The sequence below is a fragment of the Centroberyx affinis genome, unplaced genomic scaffold, assembly GCF_046629955.1.
Source record: "Centroberyx affinis isolate AG114_WGS23_722 - 3 ecotype Tasmania unplaced genomic scaffold, CSIRO-AGI_Caff_v1 ptg009483l_1, whole genome shotgun sequence".
Taxonomy (NCBI): domain Eukaryota; kingdom Metazoa; phylum Chordata; class Actinopteri; order Beryciformes; family Berycidae; genus Centroberyx; species Centroberyx affinis.
Window position 1 is genome coordinate 30,262 of NW_027284547.1, and position 19,739 is coordinate 50,000.

Consider the following 19,739-nt stretch of genomic DNA (forward strand, 5'->3'; position numbering starts at 1 on the left):
TAGACATTGTGCCTGAAGTCTGTAGTCTGTGTGCCTTCTCTGCAGCTTAATTGGCCTGTCCATTTCACTCGGTGTGATACACCCACACACATGCACACATACACACACACACACACACGCGCTGGGTGGTGGGCTGGTGAGACTGCCACCAGTAGAAGATTAATTGGCCGTCTATTTAAACTCACTTTTGCTCACTCTCTCTGATATTGCTTACTCTTTCATTCTCTCTCTCTTTCTCTCTCTCTCTCTGTCTCTCTCTCTTTCCCTTACCGACCTCTTCCTCTCTCTACCCCCTGTCTTGCTCTATCTCTTCCCACCCACGCCCCCTCTCTCTCTCTCTCTCTCTGTCTCTGTCTCTCTCTCTCCTGTCTAGAATGAAGGTTTGAAGCACTTCTCTATTAACCTTTGTTAAAATGGCAAGAAGCGTCCCACTCACTCACGCTGGCAAACACATGCATATTCATTCATACACACACACACACACACACACACACACACTTGCACTCTCACATTCTCATTGTAGCTAACAGGCAGACACACCACTAAATGCAAGTGCACTAAAACATAAGATGCGCATACACACACACACATGCATCTCCTCACAAATATGAACACACACACAGCATATGTTTTCCTACACACACACACAAACACACCCAGCTGCATACACACATAATCTGAGATATACAGAGAAACACTTGCACTCTCACATACACACCTAAATGTACTCTAACATATGAAGTGTGCAGACATACAAGCACATATCCTACACACAAAAATACAAAGTGTATGGACATACACACACTGTCCAATCTTGTTGTGTCATTAAATAACATCATGTCCCAACTCATTTCGCTGCAGGGCACCCGTACAAACTCTCTCCCTCTCCCTCCCTCTCTCTCTCTCTCTCTCTCTCTCTCTCTCTCTCACACACACACACACACACACAGTGCCTGAGGAAGCGTGAGTAGGTCTGAGTGTGCAGGAGTGACAGCACAGATTGGTTAAAGAGCTTCGGTGGTTGTTTGATCGTAGCCTGACCAGAGGGAGGGAGAAGATAGAGGAGAGAGGGAGCGGAGAGAGAGAGGGAATGGAGGTGGATGAGGGAAAGAGAAGCAGGAGAGGATGTGGGGGGAGAAAGAGAGGAAAAGGTAGAGGAGGGAAAACGAAAGGGGAGGGAGGGGATACAGGGAGGTAGGAAGACAGGAATGAGGAGGTAGAGGACGGAGTCTGGGGAGAGGGAGGGAGATGAAGGAATAAGGAATGAAGTAAAAGAGAGAGGGAAAGAGGAAGGGATGAGGAGAAGCAGGGAAGAGTCGGGGGGGAGGAAGGAGGAGAGACTGACAGGGAAGAAGGAAAAAATAGAGAGGAGGTAATGAGGGAAGAGTGAAAAGGAAGCAATGGGATAGAGGGATGGAGGAGTGGGACGGCAAAAAAACAAGGGAGGTGGACGAGAGAGGAGTCAAAGGAGAGGGAGGGGGACAGAGAAAGAGGGAAGGAGGTAAAAGAGAGAGGACGGAGGAAGGAGGCAGAGGAAAGACTGAGGAGAGAGCAGGTCAAGGGGAAAAAGAAGGTAGAAAGAAAGAGAAGGGAGAAGGATGGAGAGACACAGAGAGGCAGGAAAGACGAGTGAAACCAGAGAGATTAAACACTGAGGCCAGCGTCCTCAGAGGGCCGGCCAGAATTAAGATAAAAGCCGGCCGGGCGCCTCAGTGAAGATTGAATCTGTCACCGGCACCTTGGCTCTGACTGTCTCAAGTCTGCCGGTGACAGGGGAAGGCACCTGTATCCTGCTTACGTGAGGATTTCATCACCGCCAGCACAGAACAGGATGGTTGTGATCATCAAACATCTTTTTTTTTTTTTTTTTTTTTTTTTTGCCTTCACAACAAGAGTGGCACCGAATTTCACATGGGCATGATACGGTTGCTTCGGCCCCCCACGGGAAAAGAAACCATGAAGGTGAAGTTGGACGATATAAAAAGTCCAACTTCACCAACTCTGCACAGGATGGTTGGGTCAAACTCCTCACTGCCGCTGGATTTCAATCATGCGCCATGGAGGCTCAAGAGCATGCAGGTTTTTCATTCCACCCACCCACTTCCACTAGTTAGTTTCCACTTGGAAGCTGGTTGGAGCTGGGGATAATCTGTGAAATCAGCTGGTGTAGTGTTTGGTTGGAACGATACATTTCAATACATGATTGAAAACCACTGCTATAGACTGTAGAATAAACAGGCAGTGTTGGGGAGTAGTAATTAAACAAGTAGTTTAACTACATTTTGCAGTAGCTTGCTGGTAGTTCCACTACATTCATAGTGATTCAAGCAGTTAAATTACTTTTTTGACATTTGTGATGGAAATTTTGGTAATAAAGGCAAATTAGAACAACTTTCTCGGTTATTCTTTATTAACTACTGAAACTACAAACTACAAACAATTTTGGGCCATAAAAGGAAAGGAATGATTTTTTTTTTTGTATTGACCATTACTGTAATTAAACCCCTTTTGACCAGCCCTGCCCCCTTTTAGAATTTATACTGCGGGAGCGAATGGGGAGTAAGCATTCCATTGTACTTGTTACACATGGCAATAAATGATTATTGCTATTTATTAACAAAGGGTCAGAGAAGTTGTTGCATGCTATTTTAGAAAGTACCTGGCTAACTGAGTAATCCTGCTTGCTGCAATACCCCCACCTGGACTCTAGTTTCTGGAAGGCAGGTGTCTGACTGATGGACATTGTATACAAAACAAAGTATACATGGTATACAAAATTAAACCTGACATTCCTGCACTTTCCCATGAATAGTGGGGTATTTTATTTTTTGGTTTATGTATGACCCATGAACAAGTGGGCATTTTTTGCAATAAACTCAATTGAGTGGCATTTTTTGCTGGCATGTGACTTTTTTGTATTATATTTTGTTATAATTTCATATCACATGTACATTGTCAATTTGATCCTTTTTTTTTTTTACAAAGTAGTCTGAACTAGTTTCTCTAAGTAGCTTTAGTTAACCAAACTAGATTTCTTCCTAGGGTAACTTTTGATTTGGATAGTGCGGTCGTTCCCATTCAAATTAACGTTCCCGGATGGTTGGAGCGGTGGCCAATTTAATGTGAACCATTGGGCTAGCTTCCTTATGAACCAACTAGCAAGAGGTTTTGTGGCAAGGACCAAAGGAGCCTCTCTGTCGCCTTGCTGCCACGGACTGCTAACATGTTGACTAGGAGAGCTAGCTAGAGAAGTACAGTCTTTGATAACGCTACATTAGCCTCGTTGCTAACGTTAGCTTTCAGTTGAGTTTTGACAGTTTTCTAAGCACTCGGGCAACAGACACATCTGCACAGTTCTCAAGCAAGTGTGACACACTTCACGGCCTTAATACTTGAGTTGTCACCATAGCAACTAACCCTTAAAATTTCATAATCGCTATTTTATGCTTTACTAGCCACATTACCGTGGCAAAGAGAGGAAGGACCGTTCTAGCCCTTCAAGTTCTGTGGGGTAAACCTCCCTAAACCCAGTTTTAGCCACTGTTTTATTTGCGGGAATAGAGTTTACTCACCGTTTTAGGCTGACTTTTAGGACATGATTTCGTAGTACGCGTCATAGTAACAGCAAACGGCAAATGGATGTTTTTCTGAAAATATGCTGTGTGTTCATATTGGTCAGTGTTTGCCGTATGATGATCACTGACTGGAGGTCATAGTTTACCCTCCTTTTTATTTACCACTCCATCCTTGGAGAGGACACTTCCTTGGTGTTTCAAGGTAACATCCTTCATGGTCCTTCATCGCCCGAGATGGCAGTCATTCAAATTTAATGGCTGATGAGAAAAGTGACGCAGTATATTTGGAGATCAGATGGTTGTCTCATTAAACCAAGATTACATTTTTTATATGAATGTTATAGGGAAAATTTAACCCCCACCTCCTGACAAAGTCAAGGTTCGACTTTGCTCTTAAGTATACCACCCTGCTATGCTTCTGTCAGTTCCCCACCCTCCCCACCTTGCTACCACAAGACCACTGATGACTGATTCCCAAGAAAAGGCTACCTAGCAGCTGACTGAAGATCAGCTGTCATGGTCACATGGGTTTGAATGAGGGAAGGGACTGTTTCCTACTTACATTAGAGTTTCATCATCTGCAACACAGAATAGAATGGTCGGGAAGTTCCTCCTTAGATTAGCGTGTTTCCCTCTGCCTCTTTTGATCACATCCATTGGGAAAGACAGAGACAGACGGAGAGAGAGAGAGAGAGAGAGAGAGAGAGAGAGACTGTAATTGCAGCATGACAGGTGACTTGGAGAGAGACGCACTCTACATAGATAGATGGGGGGTCAAAATTTTTTAGGTAAATTTAGCAATTTTAAGGTAATTTCCTCTCCAACTTTCAATTAAAATTCCTACAGGTCAAGACACAAATGTCCTACATAGAAAACATCCAGACTATCAAAATATCTAGCAATTGTCCATATTTATTGTATGACTATTAAAACATTGTGAAGTCAAGTCAAGTGAATCCAACTGGGTATATTTGAACAAATCTTTTTTTATTGTCAATGTTTAATGTACTTTCTTGAGTCAACGCAGAAGTGCAGTTACTAATTTGTAAGAAATAAGTCAGCTAAAACAAAAATATTAGAATCTCCTTCTGAAAAAAAAAGAACAAAGTGCACATTTTTGTCTTCTCAAGGACAAGACTCGTTCTCTCTTGTGGGTAATAACGCATTCACTCATTAAAAAGATAACTAAAGTGAATATTTTCTGGAGAACTGAGATCCAATAATGATCAAAACAGATCAATTAAAAACAAATTCCTCAGTTTTACAGGGTCATTCAAAATGCATGTTTGAACAGAAGTCCCTCTAATCTTTCCCTGTTCCTCCCTTAACTTCTCCCATTCAATGAGAGAAATAAGCCATTTTTTCTCCTGCCAATATTTTGAACCTTAGTATTCTGTATCAACTTTACTTATTTTTGAACAAGCCATTCCTTTGTCATCACTTGCTATTCGTCTTTTTCTTTCTCTCTCCCGGTCTCTGTCTGCTTTCTCGTCTCACACAGCACAAAGTGCCTCTGCAGCTACCGCCCTGTCAGACACACAGAATGATTGGCTGTCGTCTGACTATTCTGTAAATCAATTTTGCCATGTGCGTAGCATATGTATAATTTTTAAGCTTGACAAAAAACAAGTCGCTGCATTCCACAATAACTTGTTAGTTACTCCTGAACTCAATTTTGATTATTTCACGACATTGCATGTTATCAATTGTTGGTAGCACCTTATATTACGGTACACAAATTACAAGGTAATAACTAATTACAGAGAAATTATCAGAAAGTATCTGGTCATTTCTGGTAATAACGATAACTATTTTGTAATTGTAATGAACTAGAATATGGAAGTTCCATCTAAGAGAGAAGGAAAGGACCAGTAAGGTAATCGTTGCATAACTTGCCACATTAATGTAATACTGTTATCATGCTAATATTTACTTGTTATCACCAGAAAATACCTGCATTTAACTCAGGCAATTATTCTGCATTAGTCATTCGCAGGTGTGAACAGCTTTAATGTTCGAGTTCACACGCTGTAATAATATTTCTGGCCGCTTTCAGCCAGAAATTCCACATTATAATTATAAAATAGTTACTCGTTATTACAAGCAGTTGCCAGTAACTTTCTGATAATTTTTATGTTATACACAGTTTACCCTGTAATTTGTGTCCTGTAATGTAAAGTGCTACCCAATTGTCTTGGCAATTTTGGCAATTTTGTAGTTTGTAGATGACTTTCAGATATGTCACATCCATAACACCATTTTTTCCACAATAATGTGTTAATGAAAGTGCAAGTTTTACACTATGCTTTATATATTCAAGCAAGAATCCTTCATATCGTAAATATTAATCTTTCTGTGTTGAGTGCGTTTGCAAATAGTGTGCATTTTACCAAAAAAGCTTGTCCATTTTACTTCACATCCAATCAGCCAATAATTTGCCATGTCTCTGCAACATGTTAATGTGTCTTATTTTAAGTTAATGTCTGCAGTATCCCTGAGGTTCTGTGAAAACATATGTAAATTGTTTAAGTTCTCCTTAAATAGCACATACTCTGATACATTTTGTTTGCCAATTCATGTCCAGATGTCACATCCATAACGCTAGAATTGCCCAGCTACATAGATAGATAGATGTCAACATAGTAAACTCAGTCATGGCAATGCTAACATTTTGCTCTCAGGGCACCTAGACTGTGGAATGCCCTATCAGTTTTTAAATCACTTTTACAGACTGGATTTTGCTTTTTGGATTTTGCCTCCTTTAAATTTTGTGCTGTTATTCTATTTCATGGATTTCTTTGGAGTATTTTTAGTTAACGTATTTTAAGTATGACAAACCCTCAGTCAAATTTGTTTTAATGCAAATCTAAAAAGAACCTCTTTCAAACTGTACGCACCAAGGGTAGTTTAGCAATAAAGAGGAAAACTAGACGTAAAACACAAATAACTGTATTTCTGGGAGTGACTGAAGGCTCAGCCGTCCCTCAGTGACATCTAGAGGTTGTGATACGCAACTGCAGAATTTTTTTTAATGATTTTCTGCATAATTACGTGACTTTACTAATTTTCTGTAGCAAAAAATTCAGCAATGGTGGAATTGTGGAAAACTGGGGGGACTAGTTTGTCTACCGTGTGTGTGTGTGTGTGTGTGTGTCCTACCACGTGTTTGGCCTTGTGTCCCTGACAGCCATTGTCATTGTCGGTCTGTCCACGTCAACTCTGATCCTTTGTGTGTATGTTTGTCCATTGTCTCTATGTGTGTGTGTGTGTACTATCCTTTCCTATTGACTAATATAGTGGACACAGACTGACAGGATGATGGCTGGGGAAACAGAACAACACACGCAACATAATACGCATCCAGGCGATGTGAGCAGACTGGACAGTAGCTAGCAGTGACAAGAAGATTTGGGCCCAGGACAAACATGATAAGTGATGGATGATTTATACACACACACACACACAAACCACAGCTTCAGAGAAGTTAGAGGGACAGTTTTGATTGGTCAGAAGACTGGATCACACACCCACGCACAAGCTTATACTCTCATAGTCACATTATCTCTCTGACACACACATGAAATGGCAGATAACATTAGCATCTAAACCTAAGATGGAAAAGATGAAACATGCCAGCTGTACAGACAGGAGAACTCTGTCTGCTCAGGACAGTCCACTCTTTAAACTGACATGTCATTTTCAATGCATTCATGTGCTTACTTAGGGAAAACTTGTGTTATACTTTCCAACACACTTTGTGCTTCTCATTTGGGTGTTTTGGAGACCTTTTTAGGATCCCGAAATGAACTGGAAAAGACCATCAAAACCAGCAGGTCCAAGAGGCCAGACGACTGTGGACTAAGCATTTTGTTCCACCTAACGTTGTTCCCGCCAGTTGTTCCCGCCAGTTGTTCCTTCCATTTACGTGACAGAGGTGATCAATACATCAAGTCGATGTTACCACGATTCGATCGACTGTTTGTGATAGGTAGTGTACCTGCGTGATCAATAACAAATTCAGCTTAAAATCATCCGGCATGAAATACAAGCTGCATACCTGAAGATTTTTTTTAGTTTAGTAGCTGGTGTGTTCTTGCAGGTGTTTGATTGCTTTGAGCCACTTTGGTTTGTAGTATTTTTTGGGAAAATGGTAGAAACCCTTTTCTCTTCCTCCTTGTATCCAGCCACAATACACCAGCAATCCATAAATGAAAGAAATAATATGGAACCCGTTTCATAAAAAGGGCATGCGAAAACTGTATGGCTTGTTGTGGTACATGCACATCAGAATCAGAATCAGAATCAGAAATACTTTATTGATCCCCGAGGGGAAATTGGGTTACATTGCAGCTGCTCACATAGTAGAAGTGAATATATACAAGCGTAGAGAAATTATAAGAAATTATAAGAAAAATAGAAATACGAAAGTAAGAAATATGTAAAATATGTGCATTATACTACAATATATAACAATGAGAATAAAAATAATAATAATAATATAGAAATAAGAGAAATAAGAATTCTGTACAATATGCATCATACTCCAATATATACATACACCAGTGTAAATAATTAAATAATTAATAAGTATTGCACAGTTGAATTATTGCAGTTGAATTATTGCACAAAAAAAAATTGGTACCTGTAGGCTCTGTGGGTAAGGCCCTGTGAGCAGGGAAAGTCCAAATGCTCTACCATTATGAGTCACATTGGAAATATTGCCTCAGTGGATTACGGTGGCCCTCCGAATTGACCAAAAGTCTGCAACAGCAGCGGCAAAGATTCCCTTTAAGACTATGTGGTTTAGATACCAGACAGGCAGGCTATAGTCCTTCCTAGTGTAACAGGTGTGATCTTGCGTTGTGTTATGTAAAGGCACCACAGACCAGGATTCCCTGTTGAGTTGGTTTATTCTGATAAAGGACAAACAGTGCGCTCACTGAACTGTTCTGGAACATGTATCTTCAACAGTGATGATACTAGGAATATAGAAACACTCATGTTACATACACAGACACAGCTTGGTAGTTGGCTAACTTAGCTAGCAACATAGCCTGCATGCCGTTGTTCATAGAACAGATATAATGAATATGCAAATCTACAATTGCACAAAAGTCTTTGTCCATGTCTAAACTCCTCTAGGTACATACAGTATACATTGATATAATGATAAAATTATGAACAAAAATGAACACTCTCTTAAAATAATCTGCACAGTGTTATAACCATGACCTACCGCTTACACGGGCAAGTTAAACTGGGAAGAACGTAAGGTGCGTCATTCCCTTAAAGGCAACCACACAAGTATTTTAAAGTGACAGAACACTAGACCAAAATACACATATATACACCTCTGGTACAATGGCAAGTGCAAGCATTATTAACCATGTTACACTAGCAAGACCGATATCTGGGAAACACTGTCAGAGTTCTGTAGAGTCCTTGTGCCGCCAAAAGGTCAGCTTTGACCAGTTGAGAAAAACTGTGACCGGAAGGTTGCCAGGTTGAATCCAGCTGGGAAAATCCACATGGAGAAAGGGAATGAGAATTGCTCTCTACTCAACAACAACTAGTCTACCATTGATGTGTGCCTCTGGAGAAGAAGACTGTAGTTGTACTGAATGTGTATAGCTGTAAACATACAAAATGATGAAGAAAAAAAAAGACATTTTAAAGCTTTCGCTTGATCCCCAGGGCTTGAAATGTCTGACATTTGCAGCTGAAAAAAAATAATAGAATTGGTGAAAGAAGTTTTCTGTCAGACACCAACAATAGGTAGTGTCAGAAGGGCCAGCATGCAGACAGACATCCACACTGGCTCACGCTGACTTCCAAATGGTCAATTATTCAGTGCAGTGTTTATGTCTGTAACCTTTGCCAGGCATAAAACAGACATACATAGTGCTTAATGCAGAGGTCATTCTTTATCTGATATTTTCAAAAGAGAGAGACAGAGAAAAAAAGAGACAGAGGGAAGGGAGAGCCAGTGAGAGACATAAAGAGAAAGAGAGAGTGACAGAGAAACACTGAGAGACAAAGTGAGAGACCTAGGCTGGCTGAAAGCGCCCAGAAATATTATTACAGCGTGTGAACTCGAACATTAAAGCTGTTCACACCTGCGAATGACTAATGCAGAATAATTGCCTGAGTCAAAGTCCAAAGGGACTCAAAGATTTATCCCACTTAACTCAGAAACTGCATTTACACTTTAGCACCTCACATCTCCAACTTCGCCCAAGGACTAAGCCAAAACATTGAGAATTTTCTTTAAATTAAGCAATAACTCACAAGAGGCTGAGGTTTATAGTGATTTTAAAACAATTAAGAGGGGTTATTAAAACCCTCTTAGAACCTCATAAAACATCTGTAACACAAAAGTTCAAGAAATCTTTCATTGTTCAGTCAATAATAAGTTAATGTTATTTTTCCACCAAACAGTAGCCAAACAAGGTGGTTGTTAAAGGTCCCATATTCTCCACTTTCCAGTGTTTTATTTTATGCCTTGAGGTCCATTCAAAGCTGTGTGTGTGGTGTCATGAACCAAAAACACTCTCAATCCATTTTTCCACATTAATTTTCCAGCATCTCTCTGAGTCTTACCAAGAACAGGCTGTTTCTGTCACTGTGTCTTTAAGGCTCATTAATATTAACGACCCCTCTATTCTGATTGGCAAAATATGAGAAACGTGAGACACTGCAGCCCGGCAGCTACAGGTAGGGAAAACAATGACAACCGCTCAACTGCTTTGAAAAAAACACTTTGTTAGTCTATTATTTCTTACAAAAATGATAATGAGCGAACCTTTGTGACGCCACAAAGTTACGGAAGTCCAAACGGCTCGTTTAGAGGCTCGCTTTTCTAATATGGATTGTGTGGATTTAGTTGGCGACTGTACGTTTTGATACTTTCACCATGTTTAGATAGACCATCCAACTCCTTTATCATCAAAGAGGCAAGGGGAGTCCTGTTTTACACCATATGGGACCTTTAAGCCACACATAAACACCGATATGAGTGATGATTTTTGGTTAGTGCATTAACATTTAAATGAACTGTTTTGTGGTCATAGGTTCATCTGGTATTTTATGACAATTTTGAACATGACATGAAAATTGTCAAAAATACATGGATGTCAATGGGGGGAAAAACAGATTTTCATACTTCCTACAAAGAGGAATATTTTACAAATAGTAAGGTGAGGACACTAACAATTTAAAATTCCCATCAAACTCTACATAGCTCAGCAAAAGATGAAAAGTTGAGAGTGGGGAAAAGAAAGCTTGAAGGAGAGATACGCGTTCCCGGCGTTGTCAGCAAAAAAGGCTACAGGTCAAAAGTGTAAACCTAAAGGCTAGTGACTGTCTGCAGCTTAATGATTAGGGAGGTGAGCTGGCTGGAATCCCTGGATCAGATGTTGGTACCCAGATTCACTTACGTGGGATCAGTCTGTTTTGAGTCACATTCTACCCTCTGACTTTCAGGTGCCATTGAGCAAGGCACTTAACCCCAAATTACTCTAACTGATAGGCAGTATTGTCCACCTCCGATATGATGGAAGTTCCTCCCTGACTACAGCCAGTGAATATGATATTATTATTGTTCACATTTTCATCCCAGTGTGGTGTGGGAGTGTTTTACTACCCTGCCTTAAGAAGATGCTGACCAACCTAAAAGAATTCCATTAGTCTAGCTTTCAGTGGAGAGTTTTAATGTCCCATGATGGTCTAAATGCTGTTTCAACCCCGCCAATAATACAATTCTTAGGGAAACAAATGGTCAAATTTAAAGATATTGAGTATAGACAGAAAATAGTGGCGATCTGCAACAAAAAGCCATCAGTCTAACCCTACTCTGTAACTACTCCCCCTGGTTGTAAGGGTTTAAAAAGAGGCACTGATGGGAAGATTCACTTTTGAAGCAATGTCAAATGTATAAAAAGGTACAAATATCCAAACGAAACAATTCTGAAAACATAAGCAAAGAGAACAAAATCGATCACCGCGGTCATGCACAGAACCATCATAACTTGATCATTTCCATATTGGTGTAAGACCTTATATGCTAATCTCTGTAAGAAATTACTGTCATTGAACCCTCAAAATCCAGTCAAAACACATCCTGTAATTTCAAAAATACATGGAGGTCAAGTGGAAAACCAGAATTATTTTCTTAATTCCTGAAATTTTAATTTAGAGTTTCGCGACATGCACTGCAATGACCTCCATTACTGGTTATCCAATTACAAATTTATTTGCAGCCTTCTATTCATGTATTACTCTCAGCTAAGCGGCTATAACTGAATGTCAGTTTCCCTCTTGAAATAATAATATTAATATTTCATAATATAACACTGAATACAAGATTGAATTAGTTGTTACCATGGCCTGTTTTTTGAATTGGTGCATGATGTCTGTGAGTGTGGGAAGAGCACTTCAGCATTTACTCTTACAGAGTTATTGCAAATCATTACAGTAGAGAGAGAGAGAGAGAGAGAGAGAGAGAGAGAGAGAGAGAGAGAGAGAGAGAGAGAGAGAACTAAACATCTGGGAAAAACAATGAGATTATGTTTCCTCTAAGATAGGGGAGTGACAATAATAAATGTACCTATAGTGTCTGTAATAATAATCCTACTAATAATAAACATTGCCTAATAAACTTATCCAAAGGCACTGTTTACAAAATACTTTACAGGAAGGCATAAAAACAAGAACGGTAAAATTTATGAGGAGGTAAAAATGAGAAACACCTTTAAAATGGTACATTAATAATAATGATAATATAAATCAACACCATGATCATAATCATCATCATCATAATGTGAAAGAGGGAGGGAGCGATTATAACACTAAAAGGACCAAAAGGCAAGAAGCAGGAGTTGATCTCCCTTTCTTTATCTGCTAATACGGTGCTTGCTTATTCCCCTAATGAGCATATACCCCATTGCTGTGCTAGAGATACACAGAGAGACAGATAGAAAGGACTATAAACACATAAAAGCAAACAGCAAGAAAAAAACATTTGATTTCCCTGTTGGTAAAAGTAATTGAGAATTGTAATAATGAGCACATATCCGACACTAAGCCGGGCAGACAGACAGACAGGGGGAAATAAACTGAGAGAAAAAGAGAAATAAACAATTAAGGCCTGTGAAAGGCAACAGGAGGACTATTAAGGTAAGGGGAGTCATACTAACAAGCATATAGGCCTATATCATGCTGTGTAAGAGACAGAGGGAGAAGAAGAGATGACAGAGAGCGAGGACAAGCTAGAAGAAATCAGACATTTGCATGCTCCGACTCCGAGGGCATTTAGAGAAAGCTCTTTGCATGGTGGTAGGCAGGCAGGCAGGCGAGGAACTACGGGAACTGTGGGACAGGGAAGCCAAGTCGCCATAGCAATGTGAGCAAAACCATCAAACCAAATTCGACAAATGAAAGATTATACGGTTGTAGGTATTGCTTTTACCGCACAAGCGTAGGTAATGTAAAAAGACATTTGTTCAGCAGAGGTGTGGTCAAGTCAACTTTGCTCGAATCCTAAGTCAGTCTCAAGTCTTGAGGCTCGAGTCTCAAGTCAAGTCTCATGTGTAAATGTAGATTACCAAGTCAAGTCCAAGTCAAGTCCATGTCATTAATGTCAAGTCTCAAGTCTAAATGTAGAACAGCAAGTCAAGTCAGAATAAATCTAGAGTCCAGTATCAATTTAGTATCTTAAAGAAATCTAAATATAAACAGTTTACAAATGGCAAAACAGTGACAAGCAACCGCTACAACACACACACACATGAACTGGGGGGATGGCTGTCGAGTGGCCAAGTGGCAGTGACTGGAGCTTCTCTCCAGCTTTTATACTGGTCTTGATTGCCAACAAGCTCCAGGTGAGGCCACCTCACAACCAATCACTGAGTCAAAGGGGGCGGGTCTGAAATAGAGAGAGACAAACAGCAACACGCCCCAAACCATGGCCAGGATCTGGCATAGGCCGTAACACTAGGCCTTTTCAATGCGATATGGTTTTAATGGGATAAAAACTTGGTAAGAGGATCATGAGCTTGATTTCTATAATCTAATTTCAGAAAACAAATTAAATTCAGTCGTCTGGCGGAACAAATCTCATCACTTTCGATCCAAGTCATTTACACAAACACAAGATCTTTTGTCAAGACTTTAGAAACCTTTTCAAGTCGTCAAAGTACAAGTCAAAGTCAAGTCCCAAGTCACCAGAACCCAAGTCAAGTCTCAAGTCTTCTCTTCATCAGGTCTCAAGTCTTCTCTTCATGCATCAAGTCAAGTCTCAAGCAATTAAAACTGTGACTGAGTCTGACTCGAGTCCAAGTCATGTGACTCGAGTCCTCACCTTTGCTGTTTAGATTGCTATTTGCATGCTAAGTTGTTAGCTAACTAGCGGTCACCATATTGAATGTTTTAATGGGAAGTGAGATCAACCCTTGCTAAAGTTTGATTGGCTGTGACATTAAACGCCTGCGCATTCTGCTTGGAAAAGTTGAACCGATGTCAGATTTTTCATCCTCCCCAGCACCGTGTGAGTGGATTCCTTGGGAGTGCGCTCCACTGGCTGCCCTGCCTCGTCTGGAAGATTTAAGGTGCTTTCAGACAGAGCAGTACAAAGTGTCTGGGAGGGCAGTTCCACTCTAGTGTAAGGAGAGAGCTTCACACAGCGGTAGGCAGACTGTATTCACAGGGAAAGGAACTTGGGAATTGATGGGAGCTATAGCAATGTAAACAAAACTGTAGTGTACGCATTTGTTAAGTCTATTTCTTTGCAAAGATAAAAACAATATGAACACAAACCAAAGCTTATACATTCGTAGATATTGCTTTTACCAGAGAGAGAGAGAGTCTGTGTGACACAAGCGTATGCAGACTATCTCTCTCACACACACACACACACACACACACACACACACAGCTACATCTTTCACACACACACACACACACACACACACACACACAGAATGTCTCTCACACATATATATATAAAAAAACACACACTCACACACACATAACCTCCTTGGCGGCCGAGCCATCGCTGCATCTGTGTTGCCATGGAAACGCTGCCAAAACCTCCGTAAGAAAGTACAAGGTGAAGAGAGTGATGTGAAAAAAGTTTACACCGCCTCTTATTCTCTATCTCTGCCACTGCTGCTATTTAACAATTTTCTCAGTGTCATGATACTAAAATGTGTTTTATTGCACATTTCTAAAAGGTAAAATTCACAGTAAACCATAAAGACAAGACATGAAATTACAGTAAAAGAAATAAGGATTAATAAATTAATGAGAAACAAATGAAGTAATCCAATATAGGGAATGTCTTTCTTTTGTCTCCTTGTTTCTTCCTGTTTTCCTTACGTTCTTACTTTGTGCCTGACATCCTTCCTTCCATCCTTCCTTCCTTCCCTCTTCCTTCGAAAAAGTTCTTCCGAAGTTTTAACTTCTTAGAAGTTTACATAGTTCCTTTTCATATGAAGGACCCCAAAATAGATGTGCATTAGACCACAGACATTCATTTGACAAGCTTGCATCCCAAGGAACCCCATCTGAGAGGATTTTTGTTGTTGGATAAGACTTGGTGCAGAGTTATATAACTGTCTATACTGTAGGTGGGGTGGTAACAACAGTCGGGAGAGTGAAACCTTCTATCAACAGTCATCCGTATATATTCTCTCACTGCACCAACTTCCAGTGACTTCAATAATAGTGAAGTTAGGGACCAACTGAAACTCTCTCTCTCTCGCTCTCTCTCTCTCTCTCTCTACCATTGGTCCCCAGACCCTACTTTAGGAACCGCTGCTTTAGAATATAGCCTTGGGTGGTCGCTTGAAATGCAAAGGAATTCAGATATGCTTTAAGTGCATGGGTTGAAAGTCATAAATTTAAACTCATGTCAGTCAAGCCATAAATCCATGGCTCTGCTGGCTCATCGTGCTGGAGATTCATCAGACTGTTTCTGTGTTCCCTTGAACTATGTGAATTTGTATCACGTCTTTGGATTGAAACACACACCAAAAGTACAGTCTGTGCCCTAACCTGTAGTTAGTTGTTCTGGGAAATAAGATTTACATACATTACCTACATGCATACATTACATACAGACACTTGCATACATACATATGCAAATACATACACAGACACAGGCCTTTTATTCAATCAACTGGACACTTAACAAACCCTTTTCAACCCCATCTTTACATTTAGTATTTTAGGCATTTACCCAAAATTACAAGGAGCCAATAACAAGTACAGCAAAGGATATAAAAATGATACCAAGACAGTAGAATAAGTAGAAATCATTCCTGTACCTCTACAATCCAAAAAAATAACTTGTAGGTATTTTTATATGTTTTCGTGTTGCATTTTCTTACCTTGCACGGTAACTGAGTCTGCACACCCAATATGCCAGAAGCAAAAGCTGTACAGTGGATATCATAAGTGTATGTAGTGCAACAAAGATTCAGTGAAATCCTGCTTTGAACTGATCTAATCAGAATCACCTAAACTGAAGGCAAATTAGCTTTGTACTGTACATGGAAGGATGTTGGGGCGGGACATAACACAGTGAGGGATCATTCAAAAGCCTAAACCAATGGAATATCAGTCTGGGAGAGAAAGGCAAAATTTGATAGGAGGGGCAGAGGGGCGGGATTGTTCAAAAATCTGTGATGGTTTTATTGGTTGGAATTTTTTATTTATGCCTACTGGTGCAGCATGAGGTCACCATTAAAGATACTCTGTTTTCCAGGAAGTAAAAGTAATGGGAGTTAATTTCATGGGGACTTTAAATTTTAACACAATTTCAATCCTCAGCTATAAGGGTTGTGCACACTTACACAAACAAGGAGTTTAAGTAATACATTGTCAGAAATAAGCCGCCAGGTATGTTGTAGAGTTTTACCTTGATTTTGATTGGCTTCTATCCAAATTGGAAATTTGAACTTCAAAACTGGAATCAAAATCTGATTTAATATAGTTTAATTTAATGGCTCAAAGCAATTATGACTAGAAAATTTGAATATTTGAAAGGGTGTGTAGAAGGGTGTGTGAATTGGGGAGACATACTCTTCCTGAAGTACAGTGATGAGGTGAATCCAGGTAAAAGCCAACATACCTTATTGATTTCCGCTATTAAACCTATCACAAAGGAGGAGATGGAGATAAAGAGAAGCAGAGGAGTAACAGAAGTATTTTTAAGCTTTGAGAGAATTTATCTGGTTTGTGCCAAAGGGGCTGCAAATCAATATCAGGAAGATGTTCTCAATATTTTGTACATTCAGTGTAAATATACAATGTATATATGTATGCTTTGTATATATATAATGTATAGAGAGAAAGAAAGAAAGAGAGTGAGAAACAGCAAGAAACAGAGAACAGACTGAAGGCAAGGCTGAGACAGAGATTAGAGATCTTTTAAAATTCCAATGTGCCTGTTTTGTGTCACATTGTCTGACCTCACTGTGTAGACAGATGCAGTTCTATAAAAATCCCGAGGTGTTTTTGTTTTCCACTCTGACCTTTGCTGAGTAGTTGGGTGTCTGCAGACGAGCAGTTTCCAGACATAGAGCGATCAAAGACGCCTTTTCCCAGCTTCTGTCCCTGCTTGCCAGCCTGCCAGTCTGTCTGCCTGTCCGCTTGGTTTGACAATATTTTAAGTGTCAATAGCTGCTTTCCTCCAGCAAGGCCAAGTGGTAAGTTTTGACAGGGTCAGGCCTTGAAAGTTTCAGATCGAGAAAACACTGTCCCAGCTCTGGCTGTCACGTTGCAACTATTGTAGAGCTGATGTTAGGGTTAAGGATAGAGGCATAATTCAGGCCTCTGCAGAAACCTTGAATCAGTGAAAATGTTTCAGAAAACGAGACAAAAATGGTTGATTTTTAATTAATCGCCCCTCCCTGACTGCATTGTCCTGATAAACACAAGGCACTTTTTAATCGCACTGGTGTCAAACATTTTAGTGGCAGTCACTAACACGACTACTATTTTAACAGCAAGGGGTAGAAAAGTAAATCGCTAAACATTTTTTAAAATATGTAAAAGTTGGAAAAAGGAGAAGTTTCAAATGTAACTTTCCACAACACTGCTCATGAAAATATGAAGCTATCTGTGCCTGTTCTGTCCACCGGTGCTTATCAGTGAGGTTTTGAAGTTTGAATAGAATAGAATAGAATAGAATAGAAAACTTTGATGTCCTCATTGAGGCAATTTATTTGAGGCTTAAAAACAGTTGCAGCAGACAACGCTTATTTCAAAATTCAGCACACAATAATAACACATAATAACACATGGTAAAAGTGGAATCACATATTAAAATAAAATGTATACTGTGCAGTAATAAGTTTCAAATTTTCAGTGCTTTGATGCCTTGTTGTCAACAACCTTAAGGTGACATGCCTATACTATAATATACTATACTACTATATACTATAACAGGTCTCGATAAAGTGTATACTATGAAGTACAAACAACTGCTAATGTAGGGCTAAAAATCGAGAAAAGTGTCTTTAAGCTTTTTTAGTGTAAATTTCTCATGCGCAGAACTTGGTGCCAACCTTTACAAAGTTAACACATTTATTATGAAACATTATAACTTTTCAAAAAAGGAAGTAACAAACTCCACAACCACTCTACTTCCAATCATCTCAGTTTGAACCTGAACCCACAATCCCTGTCTTAGGAGGCCAGTGCCTTATCCATTAGGCCACTGGGGCTACACCCACGGCCGGCTGCGGTGTCACGACGTAGACCCAGCACGGTAACGGCCGTTCTCAGCTAAAACACTTGCTAATACATGCTGCTGTGGTGTCCAAGCCATGTCAATGTCGACATGGGTTGATTACTCATGTGATGAGAGTAGAACGAAGGCATGGACGTAGGAGTGGTGGACATGATGGAGGCTTTCTGCTTGGAAAAGCTAAGAATTTAGCAGAGGATGGTTTCGATCCATCGACCTCTGGGTTATGGGCCCAGCACGCTTCCACTGCGCCACTCTGCTTTCAGTCGGCCGAAACGGGACTTGAACCCACAATCTCTGGCTCCTCATCCATCAGGCCACTGGGACTACACCCACAGCCAGCTGCGGTGTAACGAGATAGAACCAGCATGGCAACTGGCGTTCTCAGGCAAAACTCTTGCTAATACATGTTGAGGTGTCAGCTCCTTTATTGGACTTTGCAAGCAGCCTCTCTGTCCTGTGGTTTGACGTTTTCCTGCCATAACGTCGTAGGTATTGCTAGAAGGATTGAGCACAGAGGGGCAAAGCTAACCAGAAGCCATATGGCAGTGGTGGGATTTGAACCCACGCCTCCAGAGAGACTGGAGCCTAAATCCAGCGCCTTAGACCACTCGGCCACACTACCAGCTGCTCCGCTGGCGTCTCCGCTACGATGCTTGGGAAGCAGCTATGGTGTCCACTGCAGCAGAGAGGAGAGAAGGCATGTCAATGTACACATGGGCTGATTACTCATGCCATGGCAGGAGAATGAAGGCATGAATGTTGGAGTCGTGGACATGATGGAGGCTTTCTGCTTGGAAAAGCTAAGAATTTAGCAGAGGATGGTTTCGATCCATCGACCTCTGGGTTATGGGCCCAGCACGCTTCCGCTGCGCCACTCTGCTTTCAAACACCCCAGATGGGACTTGAACCCACAATCCCTGGCTTAGGAGGCCAGTGCCTTATCCATTAGGCCACTGGGGCTACACCCACGGCCGGCTGCGGTGTCACGACGTAGACCCAGCACGGTAACGGCCGTTCTCAGCTAAAACACTTGCTAATACATGCTGCTGTGGTGTCCAAGCCATGTCAATGTCGACATGGGTTGATTACTCATGTGATGAGAGTAGAACGAAGGCATGGACGTAGGAGTCGTGGACATGATGGAGGCTTTCTGCTTGGAAAAGCTAAGAATTTAGCAGAGGATGGTTTCGATCCATCGACCTCTGGGTTATGGGCCCAGCACGCTTCCGCTGCGCCACTCTGCTTTCAGTCGGCCGAAGCGGGACTTGAACCCACAATCTCTGGCTCCTCATCCATCAGGCCACTGGGACTACACCCACAGCCGGCTGCGGTGTAACGAGATAGAACCAGCATGGCAACTGGCGTTCTCAGGCAAAACTCTTGCTAATACATGTTGAAAAGTGCATGATGAG

The 19,739-nt window shown here is 40.8% G+C and overlaps 3 non-coding genes across 3 annotated transcripts; all 3 read right to left on the minus strand.

Annotated features, from left to right (window-relative positions):
- Positions 1–18,513: 18,513 nt before the first annotated feature.
- trnam-cau (transfer RNA methionine (anticodon CAU)) lies at positions 18,514–18,585 on the minus strand. The gene has a single exon. It is a non-coding gene; the product is annotated as a tRNA-Met (tRNA).
- Positions 18,586–18,867: 282 nt separating this feature from the next.
- trnal-uag (transfer RNA leucine (anticodon UAG)) lies at positions 18,868–18,949 on the minus strand. Its single transcript has one exon. It is a non-coding gene; the product is annotated as a tRNA-Leu (tRNA).
- Positions 18,950–19,214: 265 nt separating this feature from the next.
- trnar-ccu (transfer RNA arginine (anticodon CCU)) lies at positions 19,215–19,287 on the minus strand. The gene has a single exon. It is a non-coding gene; the product is annotated as a tRNA-Arg (tRNA).
- Between the last annotated feature and the right edge of the window lie 452 nt (positions 19,288–19,739).